Source organism: Pistacia vera, unplaced genomic scaffold (genome assembly GCF_008641045.1).
Source record: "Pistacia vera cultivar Batoury unplaced genomic scaffold, PisVer_v2 Contig1207, whole genome shotgun sequence".
In the NCBI taxonomy this organism is placed as follows: Eukaryota; Viridiplantae; Streptophyta; class Magnoliopsida; order Sapindales; family Anacardiaceae; genus Pistacia; species Pistacia vera.
Genome location: NW_022195257.1, coordinates 244926 through 251806, shown reverse-complemented (window position 1 = coordinate 251806; position 6881 = coordinate 244926).

The window sequence follows — 6881 nt, the reverse complement described above, 5'->3', positions numbered from 1 at the left end:
AGTTTAATGAAGTTTCTAGAGGATTTTCCATAGGGGCACAATGACCATTCTACCCCTAATTAGCAGGAAAAGTGGGAGGTGAAATGCAAGAAAATTGCATGGAGAATAGTTTAAATGGGGGTGTATTTGCAAATAATTAAAGGGCAAAGTTGGAATTCCTCAGAAAGAGTAAGGGTAAAATGGGAAAGAGTGGAGAAAATATGAGATATTAAGGGTTTAGCTTTAGAAATCCTTTCATTCTTTCTTTTCCACCGCCTCTTCCATCCTTCAATTCTCTCAAGCTTTCATTCAATTTTTCCAAGGATTTTTGGAGGGCTTTTGACTAGAAGTTTATACAAGTTGATCCTAAGCACTTAAAGGTAAGAATCCTTACTCTAGATGTGAATTTTATTGGTGTAAGAGTAGGATCCTTACTAAGTTTGTGTTGAAGGTTTAAAGAAAGCATCAAGCCATCAAGAGTAGAGAGCTTAAGTGGATTCTACTTGAGTATAAGGTAAGTAAATCCACCTAAGTTGTGATTTGCATGATTGAATGATGTATAGAGATTTGTATATGATTAATGCTTGAATTTTATGTTTGAAATGAGTTAATGGATTTATGACTGAGTTCAATGTTGATTTATGGAGAGATTTCCACCATGAGAAGGGTGGATTGTGTTGATAAAATTTGATAAAAGTATGGATAGATTTAGAAGAATTTGAGAGGAATATTTGAAGTGTGTTTTCTTTGCAGGATGTGTGATTATTTAAAGGAGTTGAACTCCAATTTTTGGATGGTTAAGAAAGAAGTAGAATTATAGTTAGAGTAGAGTTTAGGTATGCACACATATTGTTTGATGAAATGCCTAAGAGAAGCATGAGTAGAAGTAGAGAACCTTACTTTATGCAACATAGCATATTTGCATTTCATGAGTGCATAAAAGAAAGATTCTAGGCATGAGCCATCCATATGCATATGTTTATATGTGTCATCATCAAAGAAAGAAAGAAATATGAGTAATGAGAAAGAAACACTCTAAGAACAAAGATAAAGAAAAGAACTACTTCTCTTAGAATAAAGGGAAAGAAAGAATTAGTACTAGAGAATAAAATGAATAAAAAAAAAGTGCTAAAGAAGAGAAAAGAGAATAGGTTGTGTGATGGAGAACTCGTGAGTGTAGAATTACCCGCATGTAAACCGCCGTGAGAGAGCGGTCTCCGCCATGAGAGAGCGGAATGAGAATGAGAAAAAGAATTCATATAGCCCGTAAGAATACATGCAGATGAGGGCTATACACAAGAGAGAGTACACTCACATGGCCAAGGGTTTCGAATCCATGCATCAACCAAGACTGATCGGCAAAGAAAAAGAGAAAGAATAAGAATGAGAAAACATGAGAAAAGAATAAGAAAAGAATAGAAAGAAAAGAAAAGAAAAGAAAAGAGAGAAAATGCATTGCTTTGCATTAGTGCATATGCATCTCATCCATGCATGTTAACATGATATCCCTCATGGGTGATGAGAATAGAGAGCAAGAAAGAATAGAAAGAAAGAAAAGAACAATGAGAACTAGAAACAGAGAAAGAACAAGAGAGATTGAATAAGAGAAAGTGACAAGAGTAAGGAAAAAAAAAAATTGAAGAGTGATACACGGGAATAGTGGAGTAGAGGATTTACTTACTGAGCATCTTTGTGCTCACCCCATTGTTTTCTAAATTGAAGAGTGATACACGGGGATAGTGGAGTAGAGGATTTACTTACTGAGCATCTTTGTGCTCACCCCATTGTTTTCTATGTTTTTGCAGGACATAGGTGAGGACGTGGTCAGATGGACGTTGGCAAGCGGGGAGACTTGGCTACACTGTCCACTGTTTTGAGAGTCTTTTTGTACAAATGATATTGTACTATGTAAAGAATGTATATATTAGTAAAGAAAATTTTTTGGCCCAACTATTTTGATAAGTATTCGTGTATTTTTATTAATATATTGTATGAATATGATAGTAGAAAGAAGTCTTTACATTAAGCTTTCAAAACTTAGTTAATTTGATTAAATTAATGGACAAACACACTTGATTAAATTAAATTTGATTAAATTTCACCAAACATCATTATCAACATTCAACATACATATTAATAGATTACTTCAAAAACATCGTTATCAACATTCAACGTACATATTAATACATTCAACATTCAACACAATTTCATCATCAATTTCGCCAAACATACATAGTAAACAAACTTCATAGTAAACATGGTAAAAAAAAATAGTGAAAGAATTATTCAACCGAATTGACAAATTCCATTACACAATGATGGTGTTAGAAGACGCCCTTGATTCCCTAATCTCCGCTTGGGTTAATGGCACAAGAAGCCGAGCATCATTAATTTTATCTTCTATGATTAACAAAATTTAAAACATTTAAAATATAAGTTAACTATCTTATATTAACAAACTAAAATATTAAAACATGTGAAATATAAGTTACCATGTTACATTTAACTTCAAATCCAAAAATCCATGTTCGAGTGCATATCAAAGACTGTGCATTCTCCGGTAGAAGTGAGCTCTGAGTACTTTGCTGCCAACACTAAAATTAGACTCCGAAGCAACAATTGTCATTAGTATACTCATGATATCACGGGCGATCATGGAAATTATTGGTAGGGGTGGGCAAAATTTTAGGGTAGAATCGGAATCGACAGGTATCCGGGTGTCAATTCCGGCTCCTACCCAGAACCGACCGTAACAAGGTAGGTTCCGATTCCAAAAAATTGGAATCGATACTGTGCGGTTCTGGTTTCGATTCCAAATCAAAGGAACTAGAACCGGAATCGGAAACTGGGGCTAAATTGATATAATATTAAAGAATAGAGGTTTTTTGATATTTTGCATATGGGGTTTTTTTAATATTTTGCTTATCATATAAATATATAAGAAAATTTTGGTTTTTTTTTATATTAGTATCAAAAGTCTTATTGATTTTCATTAAAAGATCAGTTTTTCAAAATATTCTTATTAATATTTAAGTTTCACTTATTACTTGATTAAGAAATTAATATACATTAAGACATTTACGTTAAATAATAGCTTTTAAATGTTTATTATTGGTGAAAACAAACAATTAAATACTTATAATCAAGCATCAAATATCAAGTAAATATAAACAAATATATTATTTAATGTTTTTCACTTAATTGTTAGGGGTGTAGTTGTAATTTTATAAAGGTTTATTTATCATTTTAAAAAAAAAATTAGGAGGGTAATTGATATTTTTCAGGGTACCGGGAACCGGAACTGTAACCTGTAACATAGGTTTCGGTTCCAATTTTTAGGAACTGGAATCGAGGGTTTCGATTCTGGTGATTTTGGGTGGGTACGTAGCCCCGCCCACCCCTAAGTATCGAGTAATGATCACAATTTTTCTTTCAATGGTCCAGGTTTGATGCGATCAAACCTTGCCTCTCCCAATAAGTATCCAATTCGAACTTCTTAGTGGCACTAAAGTCACTCTTGTAGTAGTCAAATTCCTACACCATTTAAATATTGAAATTTAATAAGAAAAATTACAAAATAAACAAAACCTTATTAATCACAAGAATATACAAATGTATAGGGAGTAATGACTTACACAAATATCATCTCTAAGGATATTAGGACTACTAGTCTGTATTGAAGGGCTGGCGGGAACTTCATCGCAATTTAGACGCTCATAAGCAGCAAAAAACTTATAAAACTCCTGCTTGACCGACTCCAACTTTCTTGTAGCAACTGTTGGGTCATCAAATTTTTTGTAATAAAACTAAACAAACTCAAACTTGAAACATGGGTCCAAAATTGCTACAATGGCTAACACAACACAATAAGAATCCCAATATTTGTCAAACTTTACTTTCATTTGACTTGCCATGGTACTAATAGCTTCATCCTCATTCTCCATTTCTTCGTATAAACGCACTTGAACTCTCCACACATTTCTAAGGTACAAGTTTGTTGTGGGGTATTTGGAACCCGAAAAAAGAGTAGTGATATTATAAAATGGTTGCAAGAACTTGCAAATCCTCACCCTTCTGTCCCATTCTTCATCTGAAAGACAGTTTTTATAATTGGGATCTATCAATGACAAATGAATAAACACAAGACGGTATATTAACGCACTTTCAAGCAGTAAATAAGTGTAAGTGGAATTCCATCTTGTGGAGACATCCATTTACAATCCTTTTGAGCTTATCACACCAATTTGTGTAGCAAATTCTCCAAACTTGATTCTTTTAGCCTCACTTCCTTTAACATATTTCACACTTTCTCAGATCTTCTGTAAAGTTGCGCTACTAACTTTTAACCCTTCTTGGACTATGAGATTCAAGATATGTGCACAACATTGCACATGAAAAAAGGAACCACCACATAATAAAGCATTTTGCACACAAAGTTGACTATTTAAAATGTCTTCCATCTAATTATTATTATGTGTATTGTCCAAAGCAAGAGATAAAACTTTCTTTTAAATTCCCCAATCTTTTAAGAAACCATACACTGTTTCTAACAAAAAAACCCCTGAGTGTGGAGGAGGAATATGGCAAAAATTGAGAATTCTACTTTATAACTCCCAATTCTCATCAATATAGTGAGCCATTAAAGAAATGTACTCGTCGGTCATATGAGAACTCCAAATATCATAAATCAAGCATATTCTACCCCGAACCCTCTCTAAAGCAAGCTTAATCTTTTCCTTTTCCCTACTATATTTCTTTAAGCAATCCGCCTTAGCGGTGTCCCTAGTATAACGCTTAACTTCATGATTCAAATACATATGGACATCCCTATTTCCTTCATGCTCCACTATTGAATATGGGTAATTATGTTTCATGATTCCCATTGCCATCTTCTCACGATAAATCTCTTGAGAAATCCTCAAATGTCACAATTAAGTATCACAATCCATCATTAATTGATCTACATTACTGATGGTACGTTTAGGACAACCTTCCATATGATGCTTCAATTTTTTAGTCTAATGAGTAGAACTACCATATGCATAAAACTTATGAAAATCAAACACTTTGCCCTCTCATTCCCTTTCTGTAACGCCCACATGGAGGTACGTAATTTAATTTATGCTCTTATACCTTTAGTTGATTTTTGCTAAAGTTATTTTGAGAAAATGTGAGAAAAATGGCTTAAACTTGCATTTAGGGTAAAATGGTCTTTTCACTCAAAATTAGTTGAAAAAGTGGAGAGTGAAAAGAGATAGAATTTCATGAAGAATGCAATAAAAATGAAAGCATTATGGTAATTGACTAAGGGACATAGATGGAATTTTAAAGAAAGCGCAAGGGAAAAATGGGAAACTAATACATATATATATCTATGTTATATCAAATTGAAGAGTGAAACCCTAGCCACTCTTACCTATTTTCACGCCACTTTCACCTCCATATTCTCTCAAATTCTTCAATTCTTCTTCAAAGGAAATTCATAGGTTTTGGGTATTTTTTAGTGGATTTTCAATCCCAAGCAACTTTAGGTAAGATCCTTACACTAAGAAGTGATTTTTCATTTTTAAAGTGTTGAATTTTGATGGTTTGTGCTCATAGGATTTAAGAAGAAGAGAGTCTGATCAAAGAAGAGTCTTAAAGGGTTGGATTGCTCATGTCAAAGGTAAGTAAATCCCACCCAAGTTATGATTTGAGAAATCAAGTGTGTAGAGATTTTACATACATGTATATACTTATGATTTTGAGAATACTTATGATTTTGAGAATTGTTGATGAAATTGATGAATTATTGATGAGTTTGATTATTATTGATGAATAGAATTTAGCCATGAGAAGTGGTTTTGATTGTATGATGATTAATTGAAGTTTGGTTGAAGTTAGAAAGAGTTGAGTAGAATTTTTGGAGTGTATTGTTTTGGACAGGTTTGGTAATTGTTTAAGGGAGTTTTACTCCAAATATTGGTGGCTTGAGAAAGAGATAGAATTGTAGTCAAATTAGAGTTTGATTATGCATGCAATATGTTTGATGAAATGTCCAAGAGAAGTGTATGCATGAGTTTTATTCATTATGAATTGATAGAGTTTGTAGATGGTAGAAAGAAACTTATTTTTATGCTACATGCATCCTTGCATTTAACATTGGCATTTAGAAAGAATTATAAGCATGAAACCATCTACATGCATACATCTTCATAAAGCATGAAAAACCCCTAATATGTTTAAATGAGAAAATAGAAATAATGAAATATTAAAGATATTCAAATCTGAATTTTAGTTAAAGAAGTGTTAAAATAAAAAAAAAAAAAAAAAAAAAAAGGAAGGTTGTTGTGATGGGGAGCCCGTGAGTGACATAGTCCCACATGCACGCCGCCTTTAGTGAGCAGCCTCATAATTCAGAAAGAAGAATTGTACAGTCCGTTAGAAGTGTGTGTGGATGAGGGATGTACCCAGAATTAGAGAATTCACTAACACGGCCAAGGCTCCAAATCCATGCCTCAACCGAGTCCAATCGGCAAGAAAAGAAAGAATAGAAAAGAAAGAAAGAATAGAAAGAAAGAACAGAAAGAATAGAAAGAATGAATAGGAAAAAAAAAGAATAAAAAAAAAAAGAATAGAAAAGAATAGAAAAGAAAGAAAAAATAGAAAAGAAAGAAAGAATAAGAAACAGGAAACAGAATGAGAAAAATAGAAAGAAAATGCATAATTTATGCATTTGTGCATTTGCATCATGAAAATGCATAATACCATGCTCATTATCATGAGTAGTGAAAAATTAGAAATTGAGAGAAAAACAGTGAGCAAAACAGAGAAAGAATGAGAAAGAATAGAGAAAGAACAGAGAGAAGAACAGAGAAAGAATAGAGAATAATCGGGAAATGAGATGTAAGGAAAGAAAATTC